Raw genomic sequence first — 14,875 nt, 5'->3', positions numbered from 1 at the left:
TCACCCTGGAGACTGTGAACATGTGACTCCAAGTGCAGGGTCTAGGAGTTTTAACCCAGGGGACTGTAAATATGTGACTCTAGGTACAGGATCTGAGAAGGTGTCACCCTGGAAACTGGATGTGTGACCACAGGTGTGTGGTCTGATATGGTGGAGTCACCCTGGAGACTGTGGATATGCCACCCCAGGAAAAGATCTGGTGAGGTGAGGTCACCCTGGAGACTGTGGACATGTGACCCCAGGTATGAGGTCTGGTGAGATGGAGTCACCCTGGAGACAGTGGACATGTGAACCCAGGTGCAGTGTCTGGGGGAGGTGTCACCCTGGAATCTGTGGACATGTGACCCCTGGGGCAGGAAAGGGGTCACATTGGAGATGTGGACTTGTGACCCTAGATGCAGGGTCTGAGAAGGCGGTCACCTGGAGACTGTTTCAATGTGACCCCAGGTACAAGTTCTGGGGAGGGGTGTCACCCTGGAGACTGTGGACATGTGACTCCAGGTACAGGTTCTGGGAGGGGGTTCAGCCTAGAGACTGTGGACATGTGAGGCCCTCTGAAGGGTTTGGGAGGGGTCACCCTGGAGACTGTAGACATTTGAACTCAGGTGCAGGGTCTGGGAGGGGGTCACCATGAAGACTGTGGATGTGCAATCCAGGTGCCGTTACTGGGAAGCAGGGTTACTAAGGAGACCGTGGATATGTGAACCCACATGCAGGTTCTGGGGGGGCGGGGTTTCACCTTGTAGACTGTGGACATGTGACTCTAGTTACAGTGTCTGGGGAGGGGTGTCACCCTGGAGACTGAAGACGTGTGACTCCAGGGGCAGGGTCGGGTGGGGGTCACCCTGGAGACTGTGGACATGTGACCCCAGGTTCAGAGTCTGGGAGGGTGTCACCCTGGAGATTATGGACGTGTGATGCCAGGTGAAGAGTTTGGGATGTGGAGTCACCCTGGAGACTCTGGACATGTGACCCCAGGTACAGGGTCTGGGAAGGGTTTACTGTGGAAACTGGCCATATGACCCTAGGAGCAGGGCCTGGGAAGGGGGTCACCCTGTAGAATGTGGACATGTGACCCCAGGTAGAGGCTAGGGTCACCCTGGGACTGTGGACATGTGACCCTAGGTACAGGGTTTGGGGAGGGGAATTCACCTGGAAACTATTGATATGTGAACCCGGTTTCACGGTCTGGGAAGTGGGGTCACCCTGGGACTGTGGATGTGTGACCCAGGTACAGGGTCTGGGAGGGTCTCTCAGGGAACTGTAGATACGTGACCTTAGGTACAGGATCTGGGAGGGGTGTCACCCTGGACACTGTGGATGTGTGATCACAGGTGCATGGTCTGGTGTGGTGAGGTCACCCTGGAGGAGGTGGACCTGTGAACCCAGGTACAGTGTCTGGGGGGATGTCACCCTGGAGACTGTGAATGTGTACCTCAGGTGCAGAGGCTGAGAGGGGAGTCACCCTGGAGACTGTGGACGTGTGAACCCATTTAAAAGGTATGTTGAGGTAGCGTCACCCTAGAGACTGTGGACATGTGACCCCAGGTACACGGTCTAGTGAGGTGCAGTGACCCTGGAGACTGTGGATGTGTGAACCCATTTAAAAGGTATGTTGAGGTAGCATCACCCTAGAGACTGTGGACATGTGACCCCAGGTACACGGTCTAGTGAGGTGCAGTGACCCTGGAGACTGTGGATGTGTGAACCCATTTAAAAGGTATGTTGAGGTAGCGTCACCCTAGAGACTATGGACATGTGACCCCAGGTACAAGGTCTAGTGAGGTGCAGTGACCCTGGAGACTGTGGATGTTTGACCCAAGGTACACAATGTTGAGGATTGGGTCATCCTGGAAGCTGAGGATGTTGACCCCAGGTACAGGGTATGGGGAGGGAGATCACCCTGGAGACTGTGGATCTGTGAACCCTGGTACAATGTCTAGAAGATGGGGTCACCCTGGAGACTATGGACATGTGACCTCAGGTACAGGAACTGGGAGGGAACTCACCCTGAAACTGTGGACATGTGACCACAGGCACAGGGCCAGGGTGGGATCACCATGGGAACTATGGATATGTGACCCCAGGTGCAGTCTGGGAGGGGTCACCATGGAGACGGTTGACATGTGACCCCAGGTGCAGGGTCTATGAAGGAGATCTCCCTGGAGACTGCAGACGTGTGGCCCTAAGTGCAGGGTCTGAGAGGGAAGTCACCCTGGAAACTGTGGACATGTGATCCCAGGTGTGGGGTCTGTGTGGGGTCACCATGGAGATGGTTGACATGTGACTCAGGTGCAGGATCTGTGATGTGGGGTCACCCTGGAGACTGTGGACATGTGACCCCACATGCAGGGTCTATGAAGGAGACCTCCCTGGAGACTGCAAACGTGTGGCCCTAAGTGCAGGGTCTGAGAGGGAAGTCACCCTGGAAACTGTGGACATGTGATCCCAGGTGTGGGGTCTGTGTGGGGTCACCATGGAGATGGTTGACATGTGACTCAGGTGCAGGATCTGTGATGTGGGGTCACCCTGGAGACTGTGGACATGTGACCCCATGTGCAGGGTCTGAGAGGGGGTCACCCTGGAGAGTGTGGAGATTTGGCCCCAGGTAAACGATGTTGAGGGTGGGGTCACCCTGGAGGCTGAGGTCATGTGGCCCAAGGTACAGGATATGGGGCGGGGGGTCACCCTGGAGACTGGACGTGTGACCCCCAGGTGCACAGTATGGGCAGTTGGGTTTCCCTGGAGACTGTGGATATGTGACCCCAGGTACAGGGTCTGGAGTGTGTGATCACCCTGGAGACCATGGACGTGTGTCCCCAGGTTCAGGGTCTGAGTGGGTTGTCACCCTGTAGACTGTGAATATATTACCCCAGGTAGAGTGTCTGTGGTTGGTCACCCTGGAGACTGCAGACATATGACCCCAGGTGCAGGGTCTTGGAGGGGTCACCAGGGGACTAGATATATGTGACCCTAGGTACAGGGTCTGGGGGCATGTCATCCTGGACGCTGTGGACGTGTGAACCCAGGTGCACTCTCTGGTGTGGTGGGGTCTCCCAGGAGGCTATCAAACTCTGAATTCAGGTAGAAGGTCTGAGGGGGTGCCACCCTGGAAACTGTGGATTTGTACCCCAAGTGCAGAGTCTGGGTGGGGGGTTACCCTGGAGACTGTGGAGGTGTGACCCCAGGTAAAAGGTCTGGTGAGGCGGGGTCACCCTAGAGATTGTGAACATGTGACCCAAAGTCCAAGTTCTGGTGAGGTGGGGTCACCCTGGAGATGGCATACGTGTGACCCCAGGTGCAGGGTCTTGGAGGGGTGTCACCCTGGAATCTGGACATGTGACCACAGGTGCAGGAGTGGGGTCACATTGGAGACTGCAGACATGTGAACCAAGGTGCAGGGTCTGGGAGGCAGGTAACGCTGGAGACTCTGAACATGTGACCCCAGGTACAGGGTCTGGTAGGGGTTCACCCTGGAGACTGTGGCCATGTGACCCCAGGTGCAGGTTCTGGGAGGGGTATCTCCCTGTAGACCATGGACATGTGACCCCAGGGAGAGGGTCTGGAGGCTAGGGTCACTCTGGAGACTGTGGATGTGTGACCCCAGGTACAGGCTTTGGGGAGGGGGATTCACCTGAAAACTGTGGACATGTGAACCCAGTTCCACAGTCTGGGAAGTGGGGTCACCCTGGGACTGTGGATGTGTGACCCAGGTACAGGGTCTGGGAGAGGTCACCCCAGAGATTGTGGATGTGTGACCCCAGGTGCACAGTATGGAGTGGTGTAGTCACCCTGGGAAGGTGGGTCTGTTAACCCAGCTACAGTGTCTGGGGGGCTGTCACCCTGGAGACTGTGAACGTGTACCCCAGGTATAGGGCCTGGAAGTGGGCATCACCCTGGAGACTGGATGTGTGAACACTAGTCAAAGGTCTGCTGAGGTGCTGTCACCCTAGAGACTGTGGACATGTGACTCCAGGTACAAGGTCTGGTGAGGTGCAGAAACTGTGGAGCTTCAACACCAGGTACATGATGTTGAGGGTTCCGTCACCCTGCTATACAAGGATGTTGATGCCAGGTATAGGGTATGGGGAGGGGTTCACCCTGGAGTCTGGATGTGTGACCCAGGTTCACGGTATGGGAAGAAGTGTCACCCTGGAGACTGTGGATATGTGAAACCTTGTATAGGGTCTGGAGGATGGGATCACACTGGAAACTCTGGATGTGAGAATCCAGGTACAGGATCTGGGAGGGGTGTTACCCTGGAGACTGGACGTGTGACCCCAGTGCATGGTCCAAGAGGGTGTGTCACCCTGGATACCATGGACATGCAACCCCAAGTTCAGGGTCTGGAAGGGATGTCACCGTGGAAACTGGATATATGACCCCAGGTACAGGGTTGGGGGGTGGTCACCCTGGAGACAATAGAATGGGAAGAACTAGAGATCTCTTAAAGAAAATTACAGATACCAAGGGAACATTTCATGCAAATATGGGCACAATAAAGGACAGAAATGGTATGGACCTAACAGAAGCAGAAGATATTAAGAAGAGGTGGCAAGAATACACAGAAGAACTATACAAGAAAGAACTTCATGACCCAGATAACCATGATGGTGTGATCACTCACCTAGAACCAGACATTCTAGAATGTGAAGTCAAGTGGGCCTTAGGAAGCATCATTATGAACAAAGCTAGAGGAGGTGATGGAATTCCAGTTGAGCTATTTCAAATCCTAAAAGATGATGCTGTGAAAGTGATGCACTCAATATGGCAGCAAATTTAGAAAACTCAGCAGTGGCCACAGGACTGGGAAAGGTCAGTTTTCATTCCAATGCCAAAGACTGCTCAAACTACTGCATGATTACACTCATCTCACACACTAGCAAAGTAATGCTCAAAATTCTCCAAGCCAGACTTCAAAAGTATGTGAACCATGAACTTCCAGATGTTCAAGCTGGATTTAGAAAAGGCACAGGAATCAGAGATCAAATTGCCAACATCCATTGGATCATTGAAAAAGTAAGAGTGTTCCAGAAAAACATCTCTTTTTTGCTTTATTGACTATGCCAAAGCTTTTGACTGTGTGGATCACAACAAACTGTGGAAAATTCTTAAAGAGATGGGAATACCAGACCACCTGACCTGCCTCCTGAGAAATCTATGCAGGTTAGGAAGCAACAGTTAGAACTAGACATGGAACAACAGACTGGTTCCAAATCAGGAAAGGAGTACATCAAGGCTGTATATTGTCACCCTGCTTATTTAACTTAGATGCAGAGTACATCACAAGAAATGCTGGACTGGATGAAGCACAAGCTGGAATTAAGTTTGCCGGGAGAAATATCAATAACCTCAGATATGCAGATGACACCATCCTTATGGCATTAAGAGAAGAAGAACTAAAGAGCCTTTTGATGAAAATGAAAGAGGAGAGTGAAAAAGTTGACTTAAAACTCAACATTCAGGAAAGTAAGATCATGGCATCTGTTCCCATCACTTCATGGCAAATAGATGGGGAAACAATGGAAACAGTGACAGACTTTATTTTGGGTGCTCCAAAATCACTGCAGATGGTGATTGCAGCCATGAAATTAAAGATGCTTGCTCCTTGGAAGAAAAGTTATGACCAACCTTGACAGCATATTAAAAAGCAGAGACATCACTTTGTCAACAAAGGTCCGTCTAGTCAAGGCTATGGTTTTTCCAGTAGTCATGTATGGTTGTGCGAGTTGAACTATAAACAAAACTGAGCGCGGAAGAATTGATGCTTTTGAACTGTGGTGTTGGAGAAGACTCTTGAGAGTCATTTGGACTGCAAGATCAAACCAGTCCATCCTAAAGGAATTCAGTCCTGAATATTCATTGGAAGGACTAATGCTGAAGCTTGAAAGTCCAATACTTTGGCCACCTGATGCAAAGAACTGCCTCATTGGAAAAAACCCTGATGCTGGGAATGATTGAAGGTGGGAGGAGAAGGGGATGACAGAGGATGAGATGGTTGGATGGCATCACCGACTCAATGGACGTGAGTTTGAGTAAGCTCCAGGAATTGGTGATGGACAAGGGAAGCCTGGAATGCTGCAGTCCGTGGGGTTGCAAAGAGTCGGCATGACTGACCAGCTGAACTGAACTGAACTGTTGGTGTTAGGAAGTGTTCTAATTTCATTCTTTTACATGTAGCTGTCCAGTTTTCCCAGCACCATTTATTGAAGAGGCCGTCTGCCCCATTGTATATTCTTGCTTCCTTTGTCAGGAATAAGGTACCCATAGGTGCATGGGCTTATTTCTGGGCTTTCTGTCTTGTTCCATTTGTCTATATTTCTGTTTTTGTGCCAATACCATACTGTCTTGATGACTGTAGCTTTGTAGTATAATCTAAAGTCAGCATGGTTGAATCCTCCAACTCCATTCTTCTTTCTCAGGACTGCACTGGCTATTCAGGGCCTTTTGTGTTTCTGTATGAATTGTGAAATTTTTTGTTCTAGTTCTGTGCAAAATGCTATTGGTAGTTTAATGGGGATCTCATTGAATCTATAGATTGCATTTGGTAATATAGTCATTTTCACAATATTGATTATTCCTACCCAGGAACATGGAATATCTCTCCATCTGTTTATGTCATCTTCGATTTCTTTTATTCAGTTCAGTTCAGTTCATTTCAGTCGCTCAGTCGTGTCCAACTCTTTGCGACCACATGAATTGCAGCACACCAGGCCTCCCTGTCCATCGCCAATTCCTGGAGTTCACTCAAACTCACATCCATCGAGTCGGTGATGCCATCCAGCCATCTCATCCTCTGTTGTCCGCTTTTCCTCCTGCCCCCAATCCCTCCCAGCATCAGAGTCTTTTCCAATGAGTCAACTCTTCGCATGAGGTGGCCAAAATACTGGAGTTTCTCAGCTTTAGCAACATTCCTTCCAAAGAACACCCAGGACTGATCTTCAGAATGGACTGGTTGGATCTCCTTACAGTCCATGGGACTTTCAAGAGTCTTTTCCAACACCACAGTTCAAAAGCATCAATTCTTCGGCACTCAGCTTTCTTCACAGTCCAAATCACAGATCCATACATGACTACTGGAAAAACCATAGCCTTGACTAGATGGACCTCTGTTGGCAAAGTAATATCTCTGCTTTTGAATATGCTGTCTAGGTTGGTCATAACTTTCCTTCTAAGGGGTAAACATCTTTTAATTTCATGGCTGCAGTCACCATCTGCAGTGATTTTGGAGCCCAAAAATAAGAAAATCTGACACTGTTTCCACTGTTTCCCCATCTTTTTGCCATGAAGTGATGGGACCAGATGCCATGATCTTCATTTTCTGAATGTTGAGCTTTAAGCCAACTTTTTCACTCTCCACTTTCACTTTCATCAAGAGGCTTTTGAGTTCCTCTTCACTTTCTGCCATAAGGGTGGTGTCATCTGCATATCTCAGGTTATTGATATTTCTCCCAGCAATCTTGATTCCAGCTTGTGCTTCTTCCAGCCCAATGTTTCTCATGATGTACTCTGCATAGAAGTTAAATAAGCAGGGTGACAATATACAGCCTTGACGTACTCCTTTTCCTATTTGGAACCAGTCTGTTGTTCCATGTCCAGTTCTAACTGTTGCTTCCTGACCTGCATATAGGTTTCTCAAGAGGCAGGTCAGGTGGCCTGGTATTCCCATCTCTTTCAGAATTTTCCACAGTTTATTGTGATCCACACAGTCAAATGCTTTGGCATAATCAATAAAGCAGAAATAGATGTTTTTCTAGAATTCTCTTGCTTTTTCGATGATCCAACAGAGATGTTGGCAATTTGATCTCTGGTTGCTCTGCCTTTTCTAAAACCAGCTTGAACATCTGGAAGTTCACGATTCACGTACTGCTAAAGCCTGGCTTGGAGAATTTTGAACATTACTTTACTAGCGTGTAAGATGAGTGCAATTGTGCAGTAGGTTGAGCATTCTTTGGCATTGCCTTTCTTTGGGATTGGAATGAAAACTGACCTTTTCCAGTCCCGTGGCCATTGCTGAGTTTTCCAAATTAGTGTCTTATAATTTTCTGTGTATAGTTCTTTTGTCTCCTTCAGTTCAGTTCAGTTCAGTTGCTCAGCCATGTCCGACTCTTTGCGACCTCATGAACCACAGCACGCCAGGCCTTCCTGTCCATCACCAACTCCTGGAGTCCACCCAAACCCATGTCCATTGAGTCGGTGATGCCATCCAACCATCTCATCCTCTGTCATCCCCTTCTCCTCCTACCCTTAATCTTTCCCACCATCAGGGTCTTTTCCAATGAGTCAGCCTTCGCATCAGGTGGCCAAAGTATTGGAGTTTCAGCTTCAATATCAGTCCTTCCAATGAACACCCAGGACTGATCTCCTTTAGAATGGACTAGTTGGATCTCCTTGCAGTCCAAGGGACTCTCAAGAGTCTTCTCCAACACCACAGTTCAGAAGCATCAATTCTTCAGTGCTCAGCTTTCTTTATAGTCCATCTCTCACATCCACACACGACTGCTGGAAAAACCATAGCCTTGACTAGACGGACCTTTGGTGGCAAAGGCAAAGTAATGTCTCTGTTTTTTAATATGCTGTCTAGTTTGGTCATAACTTTCCTTCTAAGGAGTAAGCATCTTTTAATTTCATGGTTGCAATCACCATCTGAAGTGATTTTGGAGCCCAGAAAAATAAAGTCAGCCACTGTTTCCCCTGTTTCCCCATCTATTTGCCATGAACTGATGGGACTGGATGCCACGATCTTAGGTTTCTGAATATTAAGCTTTAAGCCAACTTTTCCACTCTCCTCTTTCACTTTCATCAAGAGGCTCTTTAGTTCTTCTTCACTTTCTGCCATAAGGGTGGTGTCATCTGCATGTCTGAGGTTATTGATATTTCTCCTGGCAATCTTGATTTGTCTCCTTAGGTAAGCTTATTCCTAGATATTTAATTCTATTTTTTGCATTGGTGAATGTGATTGATTCCTTAATTTCTCTTTCTAATTTTTCATTGTTAGCATATAGAAATGCAAGTGATTTCTGTGTATTGATTTTGTATCCTGCTACTTTGCTAAATTCACTGATTAGCTTTAGTAATTTTCTGATACTTTTTTAGGGTTTTCTATGTACAGTATCATGTCATCTGCAAACAGTGAGAGCTTTACCTCTTGTTTTCAGATCTGGATTTCTTTTTTTTTTATTCTCTGATTGCTGTAGCTAGGACTTTCAGAACTATGTTGAATAATAGTGACGAAAGTGGACATTCTTGTCTTGTTCCTGATCTTAGGGGGAATGCTTTCAGTTTTTCACCAGTGAGAATAATGTTTCTGTAGGCTTATCATATATGGCCTTTACTATGTTGAGGTAGGTTCCTTCTATGCCCATTTTTTGAAGAGTTTTAATCATAAATGGGTGCTGAATATTGTCAAAGACTTTTTCTGCATCTATTGAGATGATATATGGATTTTATCTTTCAATTTGTTAATATAGTGTATCACATTGATTGATTTGCATATATTGAAGAATCCTTGCATCCCTGGAATAAACCCAACTTGATCATGGTGTATGAGCTTTTTGATGTGTTGCTGAATTCTGTTTGCTAACATTTTGCTGAGGATTTTTGCATATATGTTCATCAGTGATATTGGCCTGTGGTTTTCTTTTTGTGTGTTGTCTTTGTCTGGTTTTGGTATCAGGGTGCTGGTGGCCTTGTAGAATGAGTTTGGAAGTGTTCCTTCCTCTACAATTTTTGAAAGAGTTTAGAAGGACAGGCATTAGCTCTTCTCTAAATGTTTGATAGAATGCTCCTGTGAAGCCATCTGGTCCTGGGCTTTTGTTTTGGGGGAGATTTTTGATCACAGCTTCAATTCCAGTGCTTGTAACTAGGTTGTTCATAACTTCTATTTCTTCCTGGTTCAGTCTTGGAAAATTGACCTTTTCTAAGAATCTGTCCATTTCTTCCAGGTTATCCATTTAATGCCATATAGTCGTCCATAACAGTCCTTTGTATTTCTTCATTGTCTGCTGTAACCTCTCCTTTTTCATTTCTAATTTTGTTGATTTGTTTCTTCTTTCTTTTTTTCTTTATCAGTCTGGCTAAAGGCTTGTCAATTTTGTTTATCTTCTCAAAGGACCAGTTTTTAGTTTTATTAGTCTTTACTATTATTTCGTTTATTTCTTTTTCATTTATTTCTGCTTAGATCTTTAAGATTTCTTTCCTTCTACTAATTTTGGGGTTTCTCTGTTCTTCTTTATCCAGTTGTTTCAGGTGTAAAGTTAGGTTGTCTATTCGATGTTTTTCTTGTTTCTAGAATTAGGATTGTATTGCTACAAATTTCCCTCTTAGAACTTCTCTTGCTGCATCCCATAGATTTTGAGTTGTTGTGTTTTCATTGTCATTAGTTTCTAGAAATTTTTTGATTTCCCTTTTGATTTCTTCAGTAATCTGTTGGGTATTTAGAAATGTGTTGTTTAATCTCCATGTGTTTGTTTTCCTACAGTTTTTTTTCTTGTAACTGATATCTAGTCTCATAGCATGATATGATTTAAATTTTCTTAAATTTACTGAGGTTTAATTTGTGACCCAGGATGTGGTCTATGTTGGAGAATGTTCCATGTGCACTTGAGAAGAAATTGTATTCTTCTGCATTTGCATGGAATGTCCTGAAGATATCAATGAGATTCATTTCATCTAATGTATCATTTAAGACTTGTGTTTTCTTATTAATTTTCTGTTTTGATGATCTGTCCATTGGTGTGAGTGGTGTGTTAAAGTCTCCTCTATTATTGTGTTATATTTTTTCCCATTCTGAAGGCTGTCTTTTCACCTTGCTTATAGTTTCCTTCGTTGTGCAAAAGCTTTTAAGTTTAATTAGATCCCATTTGTTTATTTTTGATTTTATTTCCATTACTCTGGGAGGTGAGTCATAGAGGATCTTACTGTGATTTATGTCAGAGAGTGTTCTGCCTATATTTTCATCTAGGAATTTTAGTTTCTGGTCTAACATTTACATCTTTAATCCATTTTGAGTTTACTTCTGTGTATAGTGTTAGAAAGTGTTCTAGTTTCATTCTTTTACATGTGGTTGAACAGTTTTCCCAGCACCACTTGTTAAAGAGATTGTCTTTTCTCCATTATATAGTTTAACCTCCTTTGTCAAAGATAAGGTGTCCATAGGTGCGTGGATTCATCTCTGGGCTTTCTATTTTGTTCCATTGACCTATATTTCTGTCTCTGTGCCAGTACCATACTGTCTTGATGACTGTAGCTTTGTAGTATAGTCTGAAGTCAGGAAGGTTGATTCTTCCAGTTCTATTGTTCTTTCTCAAGATTGCTTTGGCTCTTTAGGTTTTTTGTGTTTCCATAAAAATCGTGAAATTATTTGTCCTAGTTCTATGAAAAATACAATTGGTAGCTTTACAGGGGTTGCATTGAATCTATAGATTCCTTTGGGTAGTATACTCATTTTTACTATATCGATTCTTCCAATCCATGAACATGGTATATTTCTCCATCAGTTTGTGTCATCTTTGATTTCTTTCATCAGTGTTTCATAGTTTTCTATATCGGTCTTTTGTTTCTTTAGGTAAATTTATTCCTAAGTGTTTTATTCTTTTTGTTGCAATGGTGAATGGGATTGTTTCCTTAATTTATCTTTCTGTTTTCTCATTGTTAGTATATAGGAATGCAAGGGGTTTCTGTGTATTAATTTTATATCCTGCAACTTTACTATATTCATTGATTAGCTCTAGTAATTTTCTGGTGGTATCTTTAGGGTTTTCTATGTAGAGGATCATGTCATCTGCAATCAGTGAGAGTTTTACTTCTTCTTTTCCAATTGATGCTTTTGAACTGTGGTGTTGGAGAAGACTCTTGAGAGTCCTTTGGACTGCAAGGAGATCCAACCAGTCCATTCTAAAGGAGAGCAGCCCTAGGTGTTTTTTGGAAGGAATGATGCTAAAGCTGAAACTCCAATACTTCGGCCACCTCATGTGAAGAGTTGACTCATTGGAAAAGACTGATGCTGGGAGGGATTGGGGGCAGGAGGAGAAGGGGACGACAGAGGATGAGATGGCTGGATGGCATCACCGACTCGATGTACGTGAGTTTAAGTGAACTCCGGGAGTTAGTGATGGACAGGGAGGCCTGGCATGCTGCAATTCATGGGGTCACAAACAGTCAGGCATGACTGAGCGACTGAACTGAACTGAACTGAACTTCCAATATGGATTCCTTTTATTTCTTTTTCTTCTCTGATATCTCTAGCTAAGATTTCCAAAACTATGTTGAATAGTAGTGGTGAGAGTGGGCACCCTTGTCTTTTTCCTGACTTTAGAGGAAATGCTTTCAATTTTTCACCATTGAGGATAATGTTTGCTGTGGGTTTATCAGAGATGGCTTTTATTATGTTGAGGTGTGTTACTTCTATGTTTGCTTTCTGGAGAGTTTTTATCATAAATGTGTGTTGAATTTTGTCAGAGGCTTTCTCTGCATCTATTGAGATAATCATATGGTTTTTATGTTTCAATGTGTTAATGTGATGTATCACATGGATTGTTTTGCAAATATTGAAGAATCATTGCATCCCTGGGATAAAGCCCACTTGGTCATGATGTATGATCTTTTAAATATGTTGTTGGATTCTGTTTGCTAGAATTTTGTTGAGGATTTTTGCATCTGTGTTCATCAGTGATATTGGCCTGTAGTTTTTTTGTGTGTGTGTGGCATCTTTTTCTGGTGTTGGTATTAGGGTGATGGTGGTATCACAGAATGAGTTTGGGAGTTTACCTTCCTCTGCAATTTTTGGCAAGAGTTTGAGGTGGATAAATGTTAGCTGTTCTCTAAATTTTTGGTAGAATTCACCTGTGAAGCCATCTGGTCCCGGGCTTTTGTTTGTTGGAAGATTTTTGATTACAGTTTCAATTTCTGAGCTTGTGATGTGTCTGTTAAGATTTTCTATTTCTTTCTGGTTCAGTTTCAGAAGGTTATACTCTTCTAAGAATTCATCAATTTCTTCCATAGTGTCCACTTTATTGGTATAGTTGCTGATAGTAGTCTCTTATGATCCTTTGTATTTCTGTGTTGTCTGTTGTGATTTCTCCATTTTCATTTCTAATTTTGTTTATTTGATTCTTCTCCCTTTTTCCTTGATGAGTCTAGGTAATGGTTTGTCTATTTTATTTATCTTCTCAAAGAACCAGCTTTTAGTTTTGTTGATTTTTGCTGAGGTCACCTTTGTTTCTTTTTCAGTTATTTCTGCTCTGATTTTTATTATTTCTTCTAGCAACTTTGGGGCTCTTTATTTCTTCTTTTTCTAGTTGCTGTAGGTATAAAGTTAGGTTATTTGTTTGATGTTTCTCTTGTTTCTTGAGGTAAACTTGTATTGCTATGAGCCTTCCTCTTAGCACACTTTTACTGAATCCCATAGGTTTTGGGTTGTTGTGTTTTCATTTTCATTTGTTTCTGTGCGTATTTTTATTTCCTTTTTGATTTCTTCTGTGGCTTTTTGGTTATTCAGAAGTATGTTGTTTAGCTCCATATGTTTGTATTGTTAATAGTTTTTTTTCCTGTAGTTGATATCTAATCTTACCACATTTTGATCAGAAAAGATGTTTGGAATGATTTCAACTTTTTTGAATTTACCAAGGCTAGATTTATGGCCCAGGATATAATTTATCTGGGAGAATGTTCCGTGTGCATTTGAGAAAAAGGTGAAATTCATTGTTTTGAAGTTACTCAGTTGTGTCTGACTCTTTGCGACCCCATGGACTGTAGCCCACCAGTCTCCTCCATCCATGGAAATTTCTAGGCAAGAGTACTGGAATGGGTTGCCATTTCCTTCTCCAGGGGACCTTCCTGACCCAGGGATCAAATCCGGGTCTCCCCCATTGTGGGCAGACGCTTTACTGTCTGAGCCACCAGGAAATCCCGAAATGTCCTATAGATAACAATTAGGTCTAACTGGTCCATTGTATCATTTAAAGCTTGTGTTTCCTTGCTAATTTTCTGTTTGGTTGATCTATTCATAGGTGTGAGTGGGGTATTAAAGTCTCCCACTATTATTGTGTTACTGTTAATTTCCCCTTTCGTACTTGTTAGCATTTGCCTTATGTATTGAGGTGCTCCTATGTTGGGTGCAAATATATTTATAGTTGTTATATCTTCTTCTTGGATTGATCCTTTAATCATTGTGTAGTGTCCTTCCTTGTCTCTTTTCACGGTCTTTATTTCGAAGTCTATTTCATCTGATATAAGTGTTGCTACTCCTGCTTTCTTTCAGTCTCCATTTGCATGAAATATATCTTTTTCCAGCCCTTCACTTTCAGTTTGTATGTGTCCCTTGGTTTGAGGTGGGTCTCATGTAAACAACATATATAGGGGTCTTGTTTTTGTATCCATTTGGCCAGTCTTTTTCTTCTGGTTGGGGCATTCAACCCATTTACATTTAAGGTAATCATTGATAAGTATGACCCCATTACCATTTACTTTGTTGTTTTGGGTTTGATTTTATAAACCTTTTCTGTGTTTCCTGTCTAGAGAAGGTCCTTTAGTATTTGTCATAGAACTGGTTTTGTGGTGCTAAATTCTCTCAGATTTTGCTTGTCTGTAAAGCTTTTGATTTCGCCTTGATATCTGAATGAGATCCTTGCTGGGTGTAGTAATCTTGTAGGTATTTCTCTTTCCTCAATACAAGTATGGCCTGCCATTCCCTTCTGCCTTGAAGAGTTTCTATTGAAAGATCATCTGTTATCCTTATGGGGATCCCCTTGTGTTTTATTTGCTGCTTTTCCCTTGCTGTTTTTAATATTTTCTCTTTGTGTTTGATCTTCATTATTTTGATTAACATATGTCTTGGGTGTTTTGCTTCGGGTTTATCCTGTTTGGGTATCTCTGG

Source organism: Bubalus kerabau, chromosome 13 (genome assembly GCF_029407905.1).
Source record: "Bubalus kerabau isolate K-KA32 ecotype Philippines breed swamp buffalo chromosome 13, PCC_UOA_SB_1v2, whole genome shotgun sequence".
Classification (NCBI taxonomy): domain Eukaryota; kingdom Metazoa; phylum Chordata; class Mammalia; order Artiodactyla; family Bovidae; genus Bubalus; species Bubalus kerabau.
This window is presented reverse-complemented; position numbering follows the sequence as displayed.